Source organism: Mustela nivalis (genome assembly GCF_964662115.1).
Source record: "Mustela nivalis genome assembly, chromosome: Y".
Classification (NCBI taxonomy): Eukaryota; Metazoa; Chordata; class Mammalia; order Carnivora; family Mustelidae; genus Mustela; species Mustela nivalis.
This window is the reverse complement of record NC_139041.1, coordinates 28,506,410-28,532,150: the sequence shown is the minus strand read 5'-3', so window position 1 is coordinate 28,532,150 and position 25,741 is coordinate 28,506,410. Positions and strand designations below refer to the sequence as shown.

Below are 25,741 nucleotides of genomic sequence, written 5' to 3'. Positions count from 1 at the left end.
CTTTTTTGTATTTTCTGTCTCTTTGTTGAAATTCATACTGACTCCATCTCCTCTTTCCTTAGGTCTGGTGAATATTTTCGTGACCATTACCTTAATTTTTAAAATCAGGCATACTGCTTATCTGCTTTTTGTATTCTTCTTTGTGAGTTTTTCTTTTTCACTTGGTACATATTCCCTTGACTTCTCATTTTATGGGTCTCTGTGAATTTGTTTCTATGTATTAGGTAGGTCAGCTAACTTCCTGAAAATAATGGCCTTGGGTAGAAGTCCTTGGTACCATGTGCCCTTCTCTTTTCTGGGCCATGATTACCTTCATTCCAGTCTTCTATACATCTGCTCTGCCTGGTATGGGTACAAGTTGCCAGAGTTTTTTCCCTCCACTGGTGAGAAGCCTATCTTCAGCAGCTATAGGCTCATTGTTGGGTAGGGACAGCACTCAGAGTGGCTATCTGCATTTAGTTTCTCTGATAGATTTAGGTGTACCAAAGGGCAGAGTTTCCTTCCTGCCCAGCTAGTTAATTAAGCAGCCCATCCAGAGTGTGGAGTTATCTCTTCCCCTCCACATGACAGGAGTCACTTTGGAGCGGCACCCATTCCAGCCTAGGAGCCAGCCAGGTGGTGCAGGGTGGGTGGGCTTTGGCGTGATGCCTACCAGGGGTGGAAGTTTGGTTGGGCTGAGCATGCAGAGGATCACCTGGGTCGAGTAGCAAGGTAGATGTAGTGTTAGGGCTGAGTTTTGCAAGCATGCATCTGCCTAGTCTGTTGGAGGGGAAACAAAATGGCATCTGCCAGCACATTTGTTCTTGGAGAAATCTGCGGATTCCTGATCCTCCCAGCACACATTCAGTAAAGATTAATCAGTAAATCTTCTTTATGTGCACCTGACACATTTTTAGGCTGCTGCTTCTGTGCTGTGTCTTGGTCTGGATTATTTATTTTATGGTGGCTTTTTAAGGGCAAGGAATTGGTTTCCTACTTCCCTCAGTTCACCTGGAGTTAAGAGTGCTGATTAAGCCGTACTATTTTTCAAAATAGGGTTAAGCCGTACTATTTTTTTTTTTTTATTTTCAGCATAACAGTATTCATTATTTTTCACCACACCCAGTGCTCCATGCAATTCGTGCCCTTTATAATACCCACCACCTAGTACCCCAACCTCCCAACCCCCACCCCTTCAAAACCCTCAGATTGTTTTTCAGAGTCCATAGTCTCTCATGGTTCACCTCCCCTTCCAATTTCCCCCAACTCCCTTCTCCTCTCTAACTCCCCATGTCCTCCATGCTATTTGTTATGCTCCACAAATAAGTGAAACCATATGATAATTGACTCTCTCTGCTTGACTTATTTCACTCAGCATAATAATCTCTTCCAGTCCCGTCCATGTTGCTACAAAAGTTGGGTATTTGTCTTTTCTTCTTTTTTTCCTCTTAATCTCACAAAACAAACTGAGGGTTGCTGGGGGGAGGGGGTTTGGGAGAAGGGGGTGGGATTATGGACATTGGGGAGGGTATGTGCTTTGGTGAGTGCTGTGAAGTGTGTAAACCTGGTGATTCACAGACCTGTACCCCTGGGGATAAAAATATATGTTTATAAAAAAAAAAAAAAAAAAAGAGAAAAAAAAATAAGCCGTACTATTTTTCAAAAACAGATATCACGGCGTCTTGTCTTCCCAGTGAGCTGTGCTATGGTTCTGCTCTTCTTAGTTTCCCTTGCTTGTGGTGTCCCTGGTTATGGTTGTTAGTCTTTGTGTTCTCTTAGTGTCTCTACCCCTCTTACCTTTTCAATATCGCCTCCTCTGTATGATTAGCCATGAAGGGTCTGTTCCGCCAATCTTTGGATCATTTCCAGAGTTGTGCAATGTAGCTCTTATCCACATGTATCTGTGAAATGCAACAAGTTCAGGATCCTTCCACTCCATCATCTTTCCTAAACACAGAATATTTCATTTCATCTTAAGCACAAAAAAATTGAGATAAAAATATTTTTCCGGGCGCCTGGGTGGCTCAGTTGGTTAAGCAACTGCCTTCGGCTCGGGTCACGGTCCCGGAGTCACCGGATCGAGTCCCGCATCGGGCTCCCAGCTCCATGGGGAGTCTGCTTCTCCCTCTGACTTTCTCGCCTCTCATGCTCTCTCTCACTGTCTCTCTCTCAAATAAATAAATAAAATCTTTTAAAAAATATATTTTTCCCAACCCTCTTTTTATACTAAGGAAAATTATTTCACCTGGCTAGTCAGAAGTAAGAACCAGCTTCAAACTGTGAAGTTATTTTCTTCAGCAGCTTTCAAGTCAAGTTTTTTTCAATTTCCTGTCTAGATTTCTGAGTTATTTTACTTGATACTTACGTCTTTATTGACTAACAACACTATATATACTTAAGCCAAGGTCCAACATGCAACATCTATAGACAAGGAACTTAATTCTCTGCCATCCTTCAAAACTTTACAATGACTGCAATATATCTGTTATTCCTGTGGAGCAACAGTACATCCCCATTTTAATCCTACATTTTAAGAGGTGTTGATCCCACATGCAACTGTCGCCAATAGTTACAGCAGTGTTATCAACAATAGCCAAAATATGGAAAGCCCAAGTATAAATATGTGTGTTTGCGTGTGTGTATGTGTGTATATATGTAATGTATGTATATCTGTTCTGTGTATATACACATACATATTTATATATGTGAAATATATGTGCATTATATATTATATATACTACATACGTGTATACATAAGCATGTATACATACATTATACATTTACATTACATATGTGTCATATATGTATGTTATACCCACACACATACACACACACACAAACGTGCTGGCAGATACCATTCCCCCCCCCCACCAGAATAGATAGATGCGTGCTTGCAAAACCCAGGCCTAACACTGAATACATATATAATTATATACATATATCATACATAAAACATACATGTGTAATTATATACATATATTATACATAAAACAGGCATACATATATAAACATACCTATTCTATATGTGCAATACATACAATGCCTGCATATACATGTAAATATACGTATTATATATATACGTACATATATAATGTGCACATATAGTGCATGTACACGTGTGTTCATATACACATATGCATACAAGACATACACATGTTTGTGCATATACATACACATACATATGACACACATATACATATGTATGTATACGTGTGTGTATCGTGTGTGTTGTGTGTGTGCGTGTGCAGATATGTGCATATACATGCTTATACATATGCTATATAATTATTGTATGATTATATAACGCATAATTAATATAATATACATATAACACATGTGTGATATGTATATAATATATTGCTTATATGTATGATGTTTGTGTTTATGTGTATGTATAATATATGTGTGTATACTATAATACATACAAAATAAGATATAGTATATTTACATATAATCCAAAATTTTAAAAGTGTTGATCCCACATGCACCATGATAGTTGAACAGCAGCATTATCAACAATAGCCAAAATATGGAAAGCACAAGAATATATAGATTATAGGCATAATATATATTAAGAATATATTATATATACACACACACAAAACAGGCACAATATATTGTATTAGTATATATATTAGTATATTAATATATATTATATTAATATGCATATTAATATAATATATTTGTGATGAAAAATTAAATATTATAATATATTAGTAATGAAAAATAAAAACTTGAGGGGTGCCTAGGTGGTTCAGTGGGTTAAGCATCTGCCTTTGCCTCAAGTCATGATCTCAGGGTCCTAGGATTGAGTCCAGCATCGGGCTCTCTGCTCTGCGGGGAGCCTGCTTCCTCTTCTCTCTCTGCCTGCCTCTCTGCCTACTTGTGATCTCTCTCTCTGCCAAATAAATAAATAAAAGCTTTTTTTAAAAATCCTATATTTTCTTAAAATAAATAAAATAAAATCTTGCCACTTGCAATGACATGGATGGGGCTAGAGGGTCTAATGCTGAGTGAAATAAGTCAGGAAAGACAAATACCATATGATTTCACTCATAGTGGAATTTTAAAAAGCAAAAACAAATGAACAAAGGAAAAAAGGAGAGAGAGAGACACACACACACACAAACCAAGAAAGCAGACTGTTAACTCTATAGAACAAACGGATGGTTACCAGAGGGGAGCTGGGTTGGAGAGGAGTTAAACAGGTGATGGGGATTAAGAAGGGCACATGTGTGGAGCACATGGTGCTGTATAAATTGTTGATCACTAAAATCTACTCCTGAAACTAATATTATACTAATTGAATAACTAATTAATTGTTAACTAATTGGAATTTAAATAAAAACTTAACATAAAAATACATAAATAAATAGTTTTGATCCCTCCCTTCAATGTATTATCTCAGTATCTTTTATCTCTCTTTATTTTTTGACTTCCCACTTAACTACTTTATTGGTTAGGGCTGTATTAATTAGCCTATTACATTTGCCTTAATCATCATTGTGATGAAAAATTAAATATTATAATATATTAGTAATGAAAAATAAAAACTTGAGGGGTGCCTAGAATTTTAAGAAAATAAATATTGGTCCTATTATGTCAAGTATCACTAGTGACTCTCTGGTGCAACATGTGGCCTTAATCCATTGTTTTGGATGATTAACAATACACAAATATATTTTAGTTAATATTTTACTAGAATTTAGAAAATATAATAAGCTGGAGAATATAAGCATCACCGAAAAAATGTCTGCTGTGTTTAAAAGTTGATTTATCAGGGATGCCTGGGTGGCTCAGATGATTAAGCATCTGCCTTCTACTCAGGTCATGATCCCAGGGTTTTGGGATCCAGCCCCACATCTGATTCCTTGCTCAACAGGGAGCTTGCTTCTCCACTGCCTGCCATTCCCCTTGCTTGTGTTGCTCTTTCTCTGTGTGTGTGTGTGTTTGTGTGTGTGTGTGCATGTGTGTCAAATAAATACATAAAATATTTTTTAAAAAATAAAGTAAAATTTGACTTACTATCTTGTAAATAGCCTATTCTTCTACTTTTCATTTTATTTTATTTTTTTAAGTTAATATTTTTGGGACTTCTTGTTCTGAGCTGCTTTCATGATTTTCTCTTCTGAAATTTGCAAGCTTCAGTGTTACATGTCATGATGTTGACCTATTTTTATTGATTGAGGGGAGGGTTCTTTGTGCCTTCTGGACTTAAATGCCTGTTTCCCTCCCCAGATTAGGAAAGTTCTCAGCTATAATTTGTTCAAATCAACTTTCTTCCCCTCTCCCTCTCTTCATCTTTTGGTACCCCAGATACCAAGTACCCTAATATTATTTCACTTTGTGGTATTGCTGAGCTCTCCAATTCTCCCCTCATGACCGTAGTTGTTTTCCTCTTTTTCTCAGCTTCCTTATTCCCCATCATTTTGTCTTCTATGTCACTAACTCTCTCTTCTGCCTCATTTATCCGAGCAGTTAGATCCCCAGTTTTTTTTTTTATTGCATCTTTTATTGTAATGGCATTTTAAGTTTTAACCTGATTAGATTTGGATTCTTTTATTTCTATAGGAAACTGATTCTTCAGTGTCTTCTATGTTTTTTTCAAGCCCAAGTAGTGTCTTCAAAATTGTTGTTTTGAATTCTAGTTCCAACATCTTATATTCATAATTCCATGGCAGAGAGTACTCCTTCTGGCTCTTTCTTTTGGGTTGAAGTTCTCCATCTTCTTATTATGTCCAGAAAAGAACCGAAGAAACAGAAAATACAAAAATAGCAACAACCATCAGGAGGGGTGGAGGTAGAGGAGGAGAAGGAGGAGACAAAATAAGGGGAAAAAAGTAAAAAAGGACAAAACACTAAACTAGATCCTGAGTGCATTTTGTCCTGTTTTTTGAAAGGAACTAAGAAAATAGTTAAGAAAGTAAAACATACACATATATAATTTTATTTTTGTATATATATACAAAAAAATAAAATTAAAATAAAACCAAAAATAAAATAAAACCAAAATTTAAAATTATGCATATATAACATAGATTTAAAAATAAAAATTAAAAAAACAAGAAAAGAATTGATAAAATAGGGGCACCTGGGTGGCTCAGTGGGTTAAAGCCTCTGCTTTCGGCTCAGGTCATGATCCCAGGGTTGTGGGATCCAGCACCGCATCGGGCTCTCCACTCGGCGGGGACCATGCTTCCCAACCACCTCTCTCTGCCTGCCTCTCTTCCTACTTGTGATCTCTCTCTCTGTCAAATAAATAAGTAAAATCTTAAAAAAAAAAAAAAAGGAATTGATAAAATAAAAATATAGTGAGAAAAAATAAAACAAAGACTAAAGAATAATAAAAGGCCACAAATGCTATATACTGTTTTCCCCAGGAGCTGAAGGACTGCAGTTGAGTATGATCAGTATACTTGGTGATAGCTGAATGTTCCTGGTGGTCTTCTAAGGGAGGGGCCTGCTGTGCTGTCCTTAACCTGATGAAATTGTCCTTACAGTCTGTTGTCCTTACCCTGACAAAACTGCACTTGCCTTGCATTCATACAGAATGAAAATGGCAGTGCCTCAATCTCTATCCCAGAAAATGAATGTCCATGCCTCCACTCTTCAGTGAGCCCTCACAGAAAAGCGGTCAATCACTCTTGTGTCCCTGGTTTCCACCCAAATTCTGTGTTCACCCAGCCTGTGACAGCAATTTTATCTCATATACAGAACCCATTTTTGAGTTTTCAAACTATGGACTCCTGTGGTGTGGACCAATGCACTTCCTCCTAGGGGAGGGAGAATTCCCATCAAAATCAACAAAAGCAGGCTAAGACCAAGACATATCACTTATTTCTATTTCATTTAGTCTCTTGCTATGGTTTTGTCCTTTTTTTTCATTTGGAATATATTCCTCTGTTATTTTTTTCCCACTCTCTGTGTCTGTCTCTGTGAATAAGGAAAGTCAGCTACCTCTCCTGTTCTTGAAAATAGTGACCTTATGAGAAAACCTCCTGTAGGACCCTGCCTTATGATCTTCCCTGTCCACCAGAATCTGGTTGTACCCCCTGTGTGGGCTGCTTCCCCTCTTGTTATGAATGGGGTGAATTGGCTGTGGGTGTACTGTTGAAGCTGGCCTTGGGTATAGCCATACCCAGCTCTGTCCACAGAAACTTGTCATGTCAGAAGAGGGTGATATAAAGTATTCAGTGTGCTAAATGGGAAAAATCTGCAGCCCAGGGTATTCTGTTAGCAAGGCCATCATTCAAAGTAGGAGGAAAAGATAAAGTGGTTTCTCAGAAAAACAAAAGCTAAAAGAGTTCACTACCACTAAACCAGTCCTGCAAGAAATATTACAGGGGACCATTTGAGGGAAAAGGAGAGACCATATGTGACAGTAAAAAAGATAGGAAAATACAAAAACAGTAAAAATGAATGTTTCTGTAAAATATTACACTAATTATTACTCACTAAATAAAAGAATTTAAACTATAATAACAGATGCCTTAACTGTGCAGAGGGAAAATAATGGACTCAAACTTAAACAAGTGATAACTTAATATAGGCTGGCATAGACAGAAGAGGTTATATACAAACCCAATGTATCAAAACCCAGTAATGGGGCACCTAGGTGGCTCAATCAATTAAGCATCTGCCTTCAGCTCAGGTCATGATCTCAGGGTTCTGGGACTAAGCCCCATATCAGGCTTCCTGCCCAGTGGGGAGCCTCCTTAACCCTCTCTCCCTCTATGCCTCCCCCCTCCATTCACTCTCTTTCTTTCTCTCTCAAAAGTAAAGACATAAAATCTTAAAAAAATTTTTTTTAATCACTAAAAATATGCAATGAATAAAGAGAAGGAAATTTGAATATATCACTAAAGAAGATCACAATACATGAGTAAAAGACAAGAATAGATCAGAATATTTTCAAACAAAACAACCACAAAACAAGTAATAAAATGGCAGTAAATACATATCTATCAGTAATTTCTTTGAATGGAAACGGACTAAACACTCCAATCAAAAGACACGGGGTGTCAGAATGAATTTTTTTAAAATACCCATCTGTATGTTGCCTACAAGAAACTCATTATAGACCTACGGAGACCTGTAGATTGCAAGTGAGGTGTTAAACAAGCATCTGTCATGCAAATAGATGTCAAAGGAAAGTTGAGTAGCAATATTTATATCGAACATACTAGACTTTGAAAAATAATGACTGTAACAAGAGACAAAGAAGGAAGCAACATAATCATAATGGGCACAATCCAACAAGAAAATATACCAATTGTAAATGTTTATGAACCCAACATGGGAGAAGCCAAATACATGAAACACTTAATAGTAAATATAAAGAAACTAATCTATTGTAACAGAATAAGAGTTGTTCATCTAAGCAGAAAATTAACAAGGAAACAATGGTTTTGAATGACACAGTGGACCAGATGTACTTAATAGATTATTCAGAATATTTCATCCTAAAACAGCAGAAGACACATTCTCAAGTACACATGGGACAGTCTCCAGAACACATCACATAAAACAAACCTCAATAAATTCAGAAAGACCAGGATCATACCATGCATCTCTCTGACCACAGTGTTACAAACTGGAAGTCAACCACCAGAAAAAATCTGGAAAGACCATAAATAATAGAGATTAAAATAATGGAGATAATGAAAATTAAAAACATGCTACTAAACAATGAGTAGGACAACTGGGAAATCAAAGAAGAAATTTTAAAAGCCGGCAAACAAATAAAAATGAAAACACAGCGGTCCGAAATCTCTGGGATGAAGCAAAAGCAGTCCAAAGAGGGAAGTATATAGTGATACAAGCCTACCTTAAGAAGGGGGGGGGGGGGGGGAGAAGGGGAGGAGTCTCAAATAAACAATCTAATATTTTACATAAAATAGCTAGTTAAAGAACAACAAACAAAACCTAAAAGCAGCAGAAAGAAGGAAATAATAAAGATTAGAGCAGAAATAAATGATACAGAAATAAACAAACAACAACAAAAGCCAAAAAGAGCAGACCAATGAAACCAGGAGCTTGTTCTTTCAAAAAAATTAGTAATATTGATAAGCCTCTGACTAGATATTTTTTAAAAGGGGGGGAGGTAAGGACTCAAATAAATAAAATCACAAAAGAAGGTAGAAAAAAACACCACCACGAAAATACAAATATACACACACACACATATGTATGAGAATATCATGAAAAACTCTATGACAACAAATTGGACAACCTGGAAGAAATGGCCAAATTCCTAGAAACATAAAAATTACCAAAACTGAAAGAGGAAGAAATAGAAAATTTTAACAGACGTGCGGTCCGGAGCCGCGGTGCCCAGAGCCGAACCCCGGCGCCCGCCGGGGCCGCCAAGTCTCCGTGGTGAAAGGGGGCCGGGGCTGGGCCGTGGGGCCGAGGGCAGAGGCAGGGGGCGCGGGGACCCCGGCTCCCTCCTCCCGAGGTCTAGGAGACGCACAGGCGCGGGGGGCGGCCGGCCGCTCCCGCGGATCGGAGGATGATGCGCTCGGTGTCCCGGAACTGGCCTCAGTTTCTCGGGACCGACAGGCTCGGCCACTGCTGGGATGCCCAACGGGGAGCGGCGGCCGAACCAACAGGAGGGGGGCGGGGGATCCGCGGGACCTGTGCGCCCTGCCCTCGCCGGCGGCCCCTCGGCTCCCCTGGCACGGCCCCTCGGCACCTCGATCCCACTCCGGGACCCCGGACTTTGGGGACCCAAGGTCTCTTGGGGAAGCTGGGTCGCGTCCCCTATTCTGAAGGCATCCTGCGTCCTCGGCGACCCCAGTCCTCTACCTCACCCGCGGGGGACTCTTCATTCTCCCGGGGAGCTAGAGCCTCCGGTCCTCCACCTCTCGGCCTCTCGCTTTCTCCTTCCTCTGCTGCGGGACTTAAGTCCTAGAAATGGACTGGGGCCGTGCAGGGGGACCGGCGTGGAGCGGAGGGATACCTTCGTCGCATCCCCTCCCCTGGGGTGACCCCCGCGGGACTTCCTCCAGCCTGGATCTCCCAAACCCGGGGCGGGGGCGGGGAAGGGGTGATTCGCTGAAACCCCTAGGAGACCCTGATCCGGGAACATTCTACTGTCCCTTTTGGGAGGGTCGAATCTCCGTTTCCAAAGCCACCTCAGCACCTGGGAATGACCCAGTCTTCCCCAAACCGCATACACAGGTAAACTCTGGGACCCCATGGGAAAATGTCGCTCCAGGGTACTCCACATTCACTTGCCCTGGGTGCCTGTACCTTCAACCAGTCAATCCTGAGGGCCAGCCCCGGCTTCTCCAGAGTCCCTGTGACGTACATTGCAGTCTCTTTCTTCCGTTCGCCCTGGTCCTGCAGCTCCTCCCCTGGGGATCCGGGCTGTCTCCCTCTTGGCCTGGCCCGGTGAGGCCACACTACTATCCTGCCTCTTCCTCAGTAGCCCTCAGCCCTTCTGTCTCGGCAAGAGAGACCCCGGCGGGAGGCCTGGCCACCTCCAGACTGTGAGCTGAGGAACAGAGGGTCCTCGGGAGCCCTCACTCCCCGCTGCCTGTGCCCAGGATCTGCCAGCACTCCTGCAAAAGGCTTTAATTTCTTCTTTGAAATACGTGTGGTAGGGGCTATCTGGGCAAGGAGCGTCCCTGCAAAATAAAATCCGAATGTGTCCCCTTCCCCTTCCCAAAGAGATGGGGGACCTTCTCTCTCCAAGTGGGGCCCAGATGGAGTTGCGGTGGCAAGAGGGCATCGGTCATGCCAGAAGCCGCCTGCCTCCTTCTCAGGCCTTCATCAGCCATGTGGGCCTTATTGCATTGGGTCAGATGAATGAGGTGGAAGGGAAAAGGACAGGCTTCTTCAGGTCCCACGTTAGAGACTCTCCCCAGTGTCCCCGCAGGTTATTGAGCTCCGCGGTTGTAGAGCAAGTCCTGTAACTGCCCCTCCCGATGGTTCTCCCCGCCCAAGGTTCACCCCAAAGTTTCACCCCAATGGTTCACCAGGTTTGGAGAGGGAAATGAAAGCAAACAGGGTGGCTTGCTGAGGTTGGGGAACAAGCAGAAATCTCCACCAGAGGTCGTCCTTAGAGACTCACAGCATTCCCCAGACTGCACACCCATTGGGAGCGAGACTCTGGAGATAGTGCCCCGACTTCTTGTCATCCTTATCGAGGAGAAAAAGAAACCACGGTTTGGAGACAGTAAGGGGAACCCATTCAGAGTCATTTCGCTTGTATGTGGCAGAGTCAAGATTTCAACCCAGACAGTCTGACTCTGCAGGACTTGCCTGGGTCGCCTGGTCCTGGCAGAGAGGCAGTGCAGGCAGGGAGAGAAAGCAGGCCCCTCCTCTAACCACAGGGGGTGCCTGGTGACTTGAGTATATGCCTCCGTGCAGCTCCGAACAAGTCACAGTGGACTCATCCTTTCCTCTCTCCTCCGTGCCACCTTCCATACCCACCGCGCCCTCCCCCCAGCCCTCCAGGAAGAAAACTGTCTACAAGAGCGTGTACCTGTCCCTGGCGCTCCTTGTGGCCTTAACAGTATTCCAGCGCAGTCTGACCCTCCACCGCAAGAGCGCCCGCGGCCCACCCGGGAGCCACAGAAGGCCCAGAACCTCAGAACACACCTGGAGAACCCCAACGGCTTCTGGAAGAACCCCAACCAAGGATGTGTCTGCCCCCACCCCCATGGCCCCGCGAGGGCCCCACACTTGGGATGTGAGCACCACTAACTGCTCAGCCAACGTCAACCTGACCCACCAGCCCTGGTTCCAGGGCCTGGAGCCCCATTTCCGACAGTTTCTGGCCTACCTACACTGCCGCTACATCCCCATGCTGGTGAACTACCCGGAGAAGTGCCGCGGCGCCGTCTGCCTGCAGGTGGTGGTCAAGTCGGTCATCATGCAGCACGACCGCCGCGAGGCTATCGCCAGACCTGGGGCCGGGAGCAGGAGCCGGGGAGCCGCGGCGCTGTGCGCACCCTCTTCCTGCTGGGCACCGCCTCCAAGCAGGAGGAGCGCGCCCACTACCAGCAGCTGCTGGCCTACCAGGACCCGCCCTAAGGCGAAATCCTGCAGTGGGACTTCCTGGACGGCTTCCTCAACCTGACCCTCAAGGAGTTACACTTCCTCAAGTGGTTTGACATCTACTGCCCCCATGTCCAGTTCATCTTCAAGGGCGACGACGACGTCTTCGTCAACCCTACCAACATGCTGGAGTTCCTGGCCGACCCGGAGCCGCAGGAGGACCTGTTCGTGTGCGACCGACGTCCTGCAGTACGCCCGGCTCATCCGCAAGAAGGACAAGTACTACATCCCGGGGCTCCTGTACAGCAAGGCCAGGTACCCACTATACGCGAGCGGCGGCGGCTTCCTCATGGCCCGAGGCCTGGCCCGGCGGCTGCACTGCACGGGCGACACGCTGGAGCTGTAGCCCATCGACGACGTCTTCCTCCGCATGTGTCTTGTGCTGAGCGTGCAGCCTAGGGCGCATGAGGGCTTCAAGACGTTCGGCATCTTCCGGAACTGCAACGGCCGCATGAACAAGGAGCCCTGCTTCTTCCGCTCCATGCTTGAGGTGCACAAGCTGCTGCTAGCCGAGCTGCTGGCCATGTGCGGGCTGGTGCACGGCAACCTAACCTGCGCGGGTAAACTGCAGGTGCTCTGACAGCTGCCAGACCGCCCCCGCCCCCCCCGCAGGGGCCCGGCCAAGCGTTCTTGAGCGCCACCACCCCCCTCCTCCTGTCCCCCTCCCCTTGGCGGCCTGGGGCTGGAGCTGCAATGCCCTGGACAGAGATCGTGGTTCCCTGCCCCTCAACCCCGCAGGAAGGTGGGGGTGGGTGAGCGTGGGGCTTTGTGGCCTCCTGGGAGTGATGGGGCACGTGAGCCAGAAGGGGGCCTCGGTGCGTGGACCCAGAAAGTAGTTCTTCCCTGCCTGCGCAAGGCATCTTGGGAGCAAGGCCGGTGGCCTCCGGTAGCCCACCTAACCTGGGTTCCCTCCTGGGCTCCCTGTGACCTGGAGGGAGGCCCTAGTGGCCTCTGAAGGAACCCCCGTGCTCAGGTACCCGGCTTAGGCCTGGTCCTGGATGGGAGGAGGGTGGCCCTCCTGTCTTCACAGAGGAGATTCTCCACCTCCCGTGAAATGCCTCAGTGTCCCCCACGGCAGTCTACCCCACGGGCCCAGGCAGCCGTTTCAGGAGAAGCTCAACACTATGCAGGCTCGCAGGCCCCTCCTCTGCCGCCCATGCCCCTGGGCCTCCAGAATATGGAAGCTCTTGAGGCCCTCGGCACCCCTCTCCCCCGCCCCCAGACCTGCCTGGAGTTGCTGCTCCTCTCTGTTTGCAGGTGGCTTCGCTCCCGGCTGTGTCCTGTGACGCTCCATCCACCCCGTCTGGAAGCGCAGCTGACCGCCCTGACTACCTCAGCAGTGCTCAGAACCTCCAGATGGGCTGCAGCACACCCACCCCAGGGCCAGACCACTACAACCTCTGCAGGCGCGGTGCTGCCCAGCCCGCCCGCGGAGGACGCGCGGTGCCCCCCAAGGCCTGGCTCCCCAGCCAGAAACCAGCTGGTTTGCACCTGGAGATGGGCATTCCTCTATTCCTGTGAAGTCTTATTTAAGATGAATTTGGAGGGAGAGAGTGCCAGGCCTCAGGAGATGATGGTGTTCCTCCTCTCCCTTCCCTCATTCCAGCAAGCCACTCACTCCCCATCCGTGCCTGTTACAGCCCCGCTCCGGAACCCTGTCCTCCCTGCCTGCCTACTTCTCCAGGGCCTGAGCAGACAAACGTGGGCCCCTTTGAAGGGATGGAGTGAACCCTCAGGCGTCCTTCGGCCTGGGCGCAGAAGGACGCCCCCCTCACATCAATGGGGAGGCACCTGGGAAAAGATTGAGGGATCAACTCTATTTTCCCAATAAAAGGGGGCTGGTTTTAAACAGAGAAAAGAAAGGAAAGAAAGAAAGAAGGAGGGAAGGAAGGAAGCAGGAGGGAGGGAGGGAAAGAAAGGGAGCGAGAGAAAGAAAGAAAGAAGAAAGAACGAAAAGGAGAAAGGGAGAGAGAGAGACAGACAGACAGAGAGAAGGAGAGAAAGAGAGAAACAAAAAGAGAAAAGAAAGAAAGAAAAGGAGAAAGGAGAGAGACAGACAGAAAGAGAAAGAAAGAAAGAAAAAAGAAAAAAAGGGAGAGAGGAAGGAAGGAAGGAAAAGAAAGAAAAAAAAGGGAGGAAGGGAAGGGGGAGGGAAGGGGAAGGGAAAAAAGAAAAAAAAAGAAAGAAGAGAAAGGAAGGAAGGGAGGAGAAGAAAATATTAGCAAACTTGTAAACAGCAAAGAAATTGGGTCACAAATCAATCTATCAAAATCCTAGAGGAGAACATAGGCAGTAGCCTCTTCAAAGTAGGCCACAGCAACTTCTTTCAAGACATGTCTCCAAAGGCAAAGGAAACAAAAGTGAAAATGAACTTTGGGGACTTCATCAAGATCAAAAGCTTCTGCAGAAAAGGAAACGGTCAACAAAAAAAAGAGGTAATGGAAGGAATGGGAGAATATATTGACAAATGACACTATCAAGTGCTGATATCCAAGATCTATAAAGAAATCCTCAGACTAGACACACACAAAAAAGGTAATCACATCAAAACTCACAATAAATAAAATCGGGGCCACGTGGCTTCACAGGTGAATTTTACTAAATGTTTAAAGAAGAGTTAGTACTGGATAGAGAGGAGTCAAGTAGGCGGAGAAGTAGCAGGCTGAGACTACTCAGCTAGCCGGAGATCAGCTAGATAGCTTATCTAAAGATTACAAACACCTGAAAATCCATTGGCAGATCGAAGAGAAGAAGAACAGCAATTCTGGAAACAGAAAAACAACCACTTTCTGAAAGGTAGGACCAGGGGAGAAGTGAATCCAAAGCGACGGGAAGAGAGACCCTGGGAGGGAGGGGCCGGCTCCCGGCAAGCGGCGGAGCAACCGCGCACAAAATCAGGACTTTTAAAAGTCTGTTCCGCTGAGGGACATCGCTCCAGAGGCTACCGGGGCAAAGCCCACACGGGGTCAGCGTGGCCTCAGGTCCCGCAGGGTCACAGAAGGATCGGGGGTGTCTGAGTGTCACAGAGCTTGCGGGTATTGGAACGGGAAAGCCGGCTACAGAGACAGAGCTGACAGTAAGCTCACAGCTCGGGGTGACCTTGAACCGGTCCCAGGCTCAGTGAGCTCGGCCAGAGGTCAGGCAGATGGGAGTAACTGGGCGCAGTTCTCTGAGCACGCACTGAGGAGTGGGGCCAAGGGCTCTCGGTTCCTCCAGGCCGGAGACCAGGAGGCTGCCATTTGTATTCCCGTCCTCCAGAACTCTATGGAAAGCACTCAGGGAACAAAAGCTCCTGAAAGCAAACCCCAGCGGATTACTCACCCCAGCCCAGGGTAAGGGCCCTGTAAATCCGCCTGGGGCAAAGACACTTGAGAATCACTACAACAGGCCCCTCCCCCAGAAGATCAACAAGAAATCCAGCCGAGACCAAGTTCACCTACCAAGGAGTGCGGTTTCAATACCAAGGAGAGCAGCAGAATTCTAGAGGAGGAGAAAGCCAAGCACGGAACTCATGGCTTTTTCCCTGTGATTTTTTTTAGTCTTGCAGTTGATTTAATTTTTTTCTTTTTCATTTTTTGTTCTTTTTTTCCCGCCTTCGGGTAAAATTTTTTTTTAACTGTTACCTTTTTCTTTTTTAACGATTTTTTACTAGTTTATCTAATATATATATATATATATATATATATATATATATATATATATATATATATTTTATATTTTTCTTAGGTGTTTTCTTTTTTTTTAAATTCTTTTTTTTCTTTTTTTTTCTTTCTTCCTTTTTGAACCTCTTTTTATCCCCTTTCTCCCCCCTCACGATTTTGGATCTCTTCTAATTTGGTTAAAGCATATTTTCCTGGGGTTGTTGCCACCCTTTTAGTATTTTACTTGCCCCTTCATATACTCTTATCTGGACAAAATGACAAGACGGAAAAATTCAACACAAAAAAAAAAAGAACAAGAGGCAGTACCGAAGGCTAGGGACCTAATCAATACAGACATTGGTAATATGTCAGATCTAGAGTTCAGAATGACAATTCTCAAGGTTCTACCCGGGCTCGAAAAAGGCATGGAAGATATTAGAGAAACCCTCTCGAGAGATATAAAAGCCCTTTCTGGAGAAATAAAAGAACTAAAATCTAACCAAGTTGAAATCAAAAAGCTATTAATGAGGTGCAATCAAAAATGGAGGCTCTCACTGCTAGGATAAATGAGGCAGAAGAAAGAATTAGTGATATAGAAGACCAAATGACAGAGAATAAAGAAGCTGAGCAAAAGAGGGACAAAGAGCTACTGGACCACGAGGGGAGAATTCGAGAGATAAGTGACACCATAAGACGAAACAACATTAGAATAATTGGGATTCCAGAAGAAGAAGAAAGAGAGAGGGGAGCAGAAGGTATACTAGAGAGAATTATTGGGGAGAATTTCCCCAATATGGCAAAAGGAACGAGCATCAAAATTCAGGAGGTTCAGAGAACACCCCTCAAAATCAATTAGAATAGGCCCACACCCTGTCACCTAATAGTAAAATTTACAAGTCTCAGTGACAAAGAGAAAATCCTGAAAGCAGCCCGGGAAAAGAAGTCTGTAACATACAACGGTAAAAATATTAGATTGGCAGCTGACTTATCCACAGAGACCTGGCAGGCCAGAAAGAGCTGGCATGATATTTTCAGAGCACTAAATGAGAAAATCATGCAGCCCAGAATACTACATCCAGCTAGGCTATCATTGAAAATAGAAGGAGAGATTAAAAGCTTCCAGGACAAACAACATCTGAAAGAATTTGCAAACACCAAACCAGCTCTACAGGAAATATTGAAAGGGGTCCTCTAAGCAAAGAGAGAGCCTACAAGTGGTAGATCAGAAAGGAACAGAGACCACATACAGTAACAGTCACCTTACAGGCAATACAATGACACTAAATTCATATCTTTCAATAGTTACCCTGAATGTGAATGGGCTAAATGCCCCTGTCAAAAGACACAGGGTATCAGAATGGATAAAAAAACAAAACCCATCTATATGTTGCCTCCAAGAAACTCATTTTAAGCCCGAAGACACCTCCAGATTTAAAGTGAGGGGGTGGAAAATAATTTACCATGCTAATGGACATCAGAAGAAAGCAGGAGTGGCAATCCTTATATCAGATCAATTAGATTTTAAGCCAAAGACTATAATAAGAGATGAGGAAGGACACTATATCATACTCAAAGGGTCTGTCCAACAAGAAGATTTAACAATTTTAAATATCTATGCCCCCAACATGGGAGCAGCCAACTATATAAACCAATTAATAACAAAATCAAAGAAACACATCAACAATAAGACAATCATAGTAGGGGACTTTAACACTCCCCTCACTGAAATAGACAGGTCATCCAAGCAAAAGATCAGCAAGGAAATAAAGGCCTTAAATGACACACTGGACCAGATGGACATCACAGATATATTCAGAACATTTCATCCCAAAGCAACAGAATACACATTCTTCTCTAGTGCACAGGGAACATTCTCCAGAATAGATCACATCCTCGGTCCTAAATCAGGACTCAACCCGTATCAAAAGATTGGGATCATTCCCTGCATATTTTCAGACCACAATGCTCTAAAGCTAGAACTCAACCACAAAAGGAAGTTTGGAAAGAACCCAAATACATGGAGACTAAACAGCATCCTTCTAAAGAATGAATGGGTCAACCGGGAAATTAAAGAAGAATTGAAAAAAATCATGAAAACAAATGATAATGAAAATGCAACAGTTCAAAACCTGTGGGACACAACAAAGGAAGTCCTAAGAGGAAAATATATAGCGGTACAAGCCTTTCTCAAGAAACAAGAAAGGTCTCAGGTACACAACCTAACCCTACACCTAAAGGAGCTGGAGAAAAAAACAAGAAAGAAACCCTAAGCCCAGCAGGAGAAGAGAAATCATAAAGATCAGAGCAGAAATCAATGAAATAGAAACCAAAAAGACAATAGAACAAATCAACGAAACCAGGAGCTGGTTCTTTGAAAGAATTAATAAAATTGATAAACCCCTGGCCCAACTTATCAAAAAGAAAAGAGAAAGCACCCAAATAAATAAAATTATGAATGAAAGAGGAGAGATCACAACTAGCACCAAAGAAATACAAACTATTATAAGAACATACTATGAGCAACTTTCCGGCAATAAATTTGACAATCTGGAAGAACTGAATGCATTCCTAGAAACATATAAACTACCACAATTGAACCAGGAAGAAATAGAAAGCCTGAACAGACCCATAACCAGTAAGGAGATTGAAACAGTCATTAAAAATCTCCAAACAAACAATAGCCCCGGGCTAGATGGCTTTCCGGGGGAATTCTACCAAACATTTAAAGAAGAACTAATTCCTATTCTCCTGAAACTGTTCCAAAAAATAGAAATGGAAGGAAAACTTCCAAACTCATTTTATGAGGCCAACATCACCTTGATCCCAAAACCAGACAAGGATTCCACAAAAAAGAGAGCTATAGACCAATATCCTTGATGAACACAGATGCGAAAATACTCAACAAAATACTAGCCAATAGGATTCAACAGTACATTAAAAAGATTATTCACCACGAACAAGTGGGATTTATTCCAGGGCTGCAAGGTTGGTTCAACATCCGCAAATCAGTCAATGTGATACAACACATCAATAAAAGAAAGAACAAGAACCATATGATGCTCTCAATAGATGCTGAAAAAGCATTTGACAAAGTACAGCATCCCTTCCTGATCAAAACTCTTCAAAGTGTAGGGGTAGAGGGCACATACCTCGATATCATCAAAGCCATCTATGAAAAACGCACCGCAAATATCATTCTCAATGGAGAAAAACTGAAAGCTTTTCCGCTAAGGTCAGGAACACGGCAGGGATGTCCATTATCACCACTGCTATTCAACATAGTACTAGAGGTCCTAGCCTCAGCAATCAGACAGCAAAAGGAAATTAAAGGCATCCCAATCGGCAAAGAAGAAGTCAAATTATCACTCTTCGCAGATAATATGATACTATATGTGGAAAACCCAAAAGACTCCACTCCAAAACTGCTAGAACTTATACAGGAATTCAGTAAAGTGTCAGGATATAAAATCAATGCACAGAAATCAGTTGCATTTCTCTACACCAACAGCAAGACAGAAGAAAGAGAAATTAAGGAGTCAATCCCATTTACAATTGCACCTAAAACCACAAGATACCTAGGAATAAACCTAACCAAAGAGACACAGAATCTATACTCAGAAAACTATAAAGGACTCATGAAAGAAATTGAGGAAAACACAAAAAAATGGAAAAATGTTCCATGCTCCTGGATTGGAAGAATAAATATTGTGAAAATGTCTATGCTACCTAAAGCAATCTACACATTTAATGCAATTCCTATCAATGTACCATCCATCTTTTTCAAAGAAATTCAACAAATATTTCTAAAATTTATATGGAACCAGAAAAGACCTCGAATAGCCAAAGGCAAATGAAAAAGAAAGCCAGAGTTGGTGTAATCACAATTCCGGACTTCAAGCTCTATTACAAAGCTGTCATCATCAAGACAGCATGGTACTGGCACAAAAACAGACACATAGATCAATGGAACAGAATAGAGAGCCCAGAAATAGACCCTCAACTCTATGGTCAACTCATCTTCGAAAAAGCAGGAAAGAATATCCAATGGAAAAAAGACAGCCTCTTCAATAAATGGTGCTGGGAAAATTGGACAGCCACATGCAGAAAAATGAAATTGGACCATTTCCTTACACCACACACAAAAATAGACTAAAATGGATGAAGGATCTCAATGTGCGAAAGGAATCCATCAAAATCCTTGAGGAGAACACAGGCAGTAACTTCTTCGACCTCAGCCGCAGCAACATCTTCCTAGGAACAATGCCAAAGGCAAGGGAAGCAAGGGCAAAAATGAACTATTGGGGGGCGCCTGGGTGGCTCAGTGGTTAAGCCGCTGCCTTCGGCTCAGGTCATGATCTCAGGGTCCTGGGATCAAGTCCCGCATCGGGCTCTCTGCTCAGCAGAGAGCCTGCTTCCTCCTCTCTCTCTCTCTGCCTGCCTCTCTGCCTACTTGTGATTTCTCTCTGTCAAATAAATAAATAAATAAAATCTTTTAAAAAAAAATGAACTATTGGGATTTTATCAAGATCAAAAGCTTTTGCACAGCAAAGGAAACAGTTAACAAAATCAAAAGACAACTGACAGAATGGGAGAAGATATTTGCAAACGACATATCAGATAAAGGACTAGTGTCCAGAATCTATAAAGAACTTAGCAAACTCAACACCCAAAGAACAAATAATCCAATCAAGAAATGGGCAGAGGACATGAACAGACATTTCTGCAAAGAAGACATCCAGATGGCCAACAGACACATGAAAAAGTGCTCCATATCACTCGGCATCAGGGAAATACAAATCAAAACCACAATGCGATATCACCTCACACCAGTCAGAATGGCTAAAATCAACAAGTCAGGAAATGACAGATGCTGGCGAGGATGCGGAGAAAGGGGAACCCTCCTACACTGTTGGTGGGAATGCAAGCTGGTGCAGCCACTCTGGAAAACAGCATGGAGGTTCCTCACAATGTTGAAAATAGAACTGCCCTATGACCCAGAATTGCACTATTGGGTATTTACCCTAAAGATACAAATGTAGTGATCCAAAGGGGCACATGCACCCGAATGTTTATAGCAGCAATGTCCACAATAGCCAAACTATGGAAAGAACCTAGATGTCCATCAACAGATGAATGGATCAAGAAGATGTGGTATATATACACAATGGAATACTATGCAGCCATCCAAAGAAATGAAATCTTGCCATTTGCAACAACATGGATGGAACTAGAGCATATCATGCTTAGCGAAATAAGTCAAGCAGAGAAAGACAACTATCATATGATCTCCCTGATATGAGGAAGTGGTGATGCAACATGGAGGCTTAAGTGGGTAGGAGAAGAATAAATGAAACAAGATGGGATTGGGAGGGAGACAAACCATAAGTGACTCTTAATCTCACAAAACAAACTGAGGGTTGCTGGGGGGAGGGTGTTTGGGAAGGGGGTGGGATTATGGATATTGGGGAGGGTATGTGCATTGGTGAGTGCTGTGAAGTGTGTAAACCTGGTGATTCACAGACCTGTAACCCTGGGGATAAAAATATATGTTTATAAAAAATAAAATTAAAAAAAATATTCATGACCATTTGGGAGTTATGTGTATGTGCGTATGTATGTATGTATGTATGTATGTATGTATTTAGTTATTATTGGGTTGCAAGAGTGGTTCATATTCCCAAACCAATCAATGTTGATACTTCACATCAATGAGAAAGAACTGTGTGATCATTTTAGTAGACACACAAAAATCATTTGTCAAAGAACATATATTCATCATTAAAAGTCTCCAAAAAAGTAGATTTAGAGGGAATATACCACAAGAGATTGAAGCAGTGATCTAAAACCTTCCAAAAACTAGAGCCCAGGACGTCATGGATTCCCTGAGGAATTCTGCCAAACTTTCAAAGAAAAAATAACACCAGTTCTTCTAAGCTGTTTCAAAAAATGAAGAGAAGAAAAACTTCCAGACTCTTTTTATGAAGCCACATTACCCTGATCCCCAGACCAGGCAAAGAACCCACGAAAAAAGGTTAGACCAATATCCCTGATGAATATGGATTCTCAACAGGATCCTAGCTAATAGCATCCAACAGCACATTAAAATGATTATCCACCATGACCAGGTGTAATTCATCCTTGGGTTGCAAGGATGGTTCAACATTTGCAAATCAGTCAATGTGATAGAACAAATTGATAAGAGAAGTGAGAAGAACCACATGGTCCTCTCAATTGATGCAGAAAAAGCACTGGACAAAATCCAGCATTTGTTCCTAATTATAATGTTTTAAAGTATAAGGATTGAGGGAACATTCCTCACCTTTCATCTAATCTATCTATGAAAAACGTGCAGCATATATCATCCTCAATGGGAAAAAGCTGACAGCCTTCCCTTTGAGAATAGGAACACAACAAGGATGCCCACTCTCACCACACTTGTTCCACATAGCATTAGAAGTCCTAGCAACTGCAGTCAGACAACAAAGAGAAATAAAAGGTATTCAAATTGGCAATGAAGTCAAACTCTCTCTCTTTGCAGATGACATAATTCTTTATATGGACCCATATAAAAACCCCAAAGACTCCACTACCAAACTACTAGAATTCATACAACAATTCAGTAATGTGGCAGGATACAAAGCCAATATACAGAAATCAATTGCTTTCCTATACAATAACAATGAAAATACGAAAAGGGAAATTAGGGAATCGATTCCATTTACTATAGCTCCAAGAACCATAACATACCTGGGAATATACCTAACCAACGAGATAACGGATCTGTACCCGAGGAACCTCAGAACACTCATGAAGGAAACTGAAGAAGACACAAAGCATGAAAAACCATTCCATGCTCATGGATTGGAAGAATAAACATTGTTAAAATGTCTATACTGCATAGAGCAATCTATACCTTCAATGCCATTCCAATCAAAATTCCACCAGCATTTTCCCAAGAGCTGGAGCAAACAATCACAAAATTTGTGTGCTATCAGAAGAAACCCAGAATTGCTAAGGAAATTTTGAAAAGAAAAACAAAACTGGGGCCATCATGTTGCCTGATTTCAAGCTTCACTACAAAGTAGTGATCACCAAGACAGCATGGTACTGGCATAAATACAGACATGTGGACCAGTGGAACAGAATAGAGAGCCCAGATGTGGACCCTCAACTCTATGGACAAATAATCTTTGACAAAACAGGAAAAAATAGCCAGTGAAAAAAGACAGTCTCTTCAATAAATGGTGCTGGGAAAATTGGACAGTATATGCAGAGGAATGAAACTTGACCACTCTATTACACCATACACAAAGATAAACTCGGAATGGATAAAAGACCTCAACATGAGGCAGGAACCCATCAGAATTATAGAGGAGAACATAGGCAGTAACCTCTTCAATATCAGCTGCAGCAACTTCTTTCAAGATATGTCTCCAAAGGCAAAGGAAACAAAAGCGAAAATGAGCTTTTGGGATGTCTATATCAAACCTTTTGCACAGCAAAGCAAACAGCCGACAAAACAAAGAGGCAACCCACGGAATGGGAGAAGATATTAGCAAATCACATTACAGGCAAAAGGCTGATATCCAGGATCTATAAAGAACTCCTCAAACTCAACACACACAAAACAGATAATCATGCCAAAAAATGGGCTAAAGTTGTGAACAGACACTTCTACATTGAAGACATACAAATGGCTAACAGACTCATGAAAAATGTTCATCATCAGTAGCCATCGGAGAGATTCAAGTTAAAACCACTTTGAGATACCACCTTACTCCAGTTAGAATGGCCAAAATTAGCAAGACAGGAAACACCGTGTGTTGGAGAGGATGTGGAGAAAGGGGAATCCTCTTACACTGTTGGTGGAAGTGCAAGTCGGTACAGCCACTTTCGGAAAATGTGAAGATTTCTTAAGAAATTAAAAATAGAGCTTCCCTATGACCCTGCAGTTGCACTCCTGGGTATTTGCTCCAAAAGATACAGATGCAGTAAAAGAAGGGCCATCTGTACTCCAATGTTCATCACAGCAATGACCATGGTCGCCAAACTGTGGAAAGAACCAAGATGCCCTTCAACAGATGAATGGGTAAAGAAGATGTGGTCCATATACACTATGGAGTATTATGCCTGCATCAGAAAGGATGAATATCCAACTTCTGTAGCAACATGGATGGGACTGGAAGAGAATATGCTGAGTGAAATAAGTCAAGCAGAGAGAGTCAGTTATCATATGGTTTCACTTTGGAGTAGGAGATGAACCACGAGAGGCTGTGGACTGAAAAACTCTGAGGGTTTTGAGGGGGTGAGGGGGTTGGAGGTGATGTGACCTTGGTGGTGGATATTATGGAGGGCACATATTACATGGAACACTGAGTGTGGTACATAATGAATTCTGGTACACCCTAAAGAAATAAAAAAAAAAAAAGTTGAAAAGAGAGCCACCTCACAACCCAGCGATCAAACTAGTGGGTGTTTTCCCCGTAAGGTACGAATGTAGTGATCTGAAGGGGTACATGCACCCGAATGTTTATAGCAGTTATGTTCACAATAAAAAAAACTATGGAAAGAACCTAGATGTCCATCAACAGATGAATGGATATATGTGGTACATATATACAATGGTATTGTACACAGCCAACAAAGAAATGACATCTTGCCATTTGCCAAAGATGTGGATGGAACTAGAGGGTATTTTGCTGAGAAAAATAAGTCAATCAGAGAAAGAAAATTATCATATGACCTCCATGTATGAGTTGAGAGGCTGGGCAGGGGTATGGGGGTGGTAAATAAGAAAAAATAAAACAAGATAGAATCAGGAGGGAGAAAAACCATAAGAGACCCTTAATCTCACACAACAAACTGATTGCTGTGGGGGGTTGGTTGTGGGGAGGGATAGGTGGCTAGTGATGGACACTGGGGAAGGTATGTATGTGTATGTATGTATATTCCCCTGCTGTGAAATGTGTAAACCTGATGATTCACAGACCTGTACCCCTGGGGCAAATAATACATTATATGTTAAAAATAATTTTAAAGATGGGTAAAGGACCTGAATAGACATTCTCCAAGATCCAGAAATGGCAGATAAACATTTGCAAAGATGCTTACTGTAACTAATTACATAAATGTAAATCCAAATTAGAAACCACTTCACTTCACATCCAGGATATGTATTTTAAAACAGAACATAGAAAAAATTGGAGAGTATGTGGAGAAACTGGAACCTTCGTGCACTGTTGATGTGAACGTAAAATTGTGCACCTGCTGCTCTGCAAGTTATTGGAAGCAAAAGCAAAAAACAAACAAAAAACCTGTGGTATGATCCAGCAATTTGTTTCATTATGTATCCAACGAAGCTGAACAGTCTCAAAAGACCCTCCCTATATACCAATGTTCATAGTAGCATTATTGTCAAGAGTTAAAATGTGGACACAATCCAAGCTTTCTCTAACAGATAAATGGGTAAGAAAAAGGTAGTATGCACATTCAATGAAGCATTTATGCAGCCTGTAAACAGGATTAGACTGTGACATAAACTGCAACAAGGATTAACCTTGATGACATTATGCTAAGTGAAATAAACTAGGCACAAAGCCAAATGCCATAGTCTAGTTTTTTTTTTTTTTTTTAAAGATTTTATTTGACAGAGATCACAAGCAGAGAGGCAGGCAGAGAGGGGAGGAAGCAGGCTCCCTGCCGAGCAGAAAGCCTAGGGGTTCGATCCCAGGAACCCAGGATCAGGAACCTGGGATCATGACCCTAGCTGAAGGCAGAGGCTCTAACCCACTGAGCCACCCAGGTGCCCCCCGTATTCTAGTTTTATGAGGTATTTAGAATAGTTAAAATCTTAAGGATAGTAGGTATAGCGATGGTTGCCGGTAGGACATTGGATGAGTATGGTGAATTATCATTTAATGGGTAAAATATCAGTTTTAGAAGATGAAAAGAGTTATATGGGCATGGATGGTGGTTAATGGTGGTTTGGCAAGGTGATTCTATTTAATACATTTAACTGTACATTTAAAAATGGCTGTGATGGTAAATTTTATGTT

The 25,741-nt window shown here is 42.8% G+C and overlaps 2 pseudogenes across 2 annotated transcripts in view; one reads left to right on the top strand and one right to left on the bottom strand.

The window, feature by feature from the left end:
• LOC309856874 (putative protein FAM10A5 pseudogene) overlaps positions 1–25,741 on the bottom strand; it is a 352,871-nt pseudogene that overhangs the window by 150,816 nt on the left and 176,314 nt on the right. The gene's annotated exons all lie outside the window — the stretch shown is intronic.
• LOC309856937 (UDP-GlcNAc:betaGal beta-1,3-N-acetylglucosaminyltransferase 7-like) lies at positions 10,656–12,625 on the top strand (annotated as a pseudogene). The gene is made up of 4 exons: positions 10,656–10,894; positions 10,965–11,193; positions 11,356–11,677; positions 11,759–12,625. The product of its transcript is annotated as a UDP-GlcNAc:betaGal beta-1,3-N-acetylglucosaminyltransferase 7-like (transcript).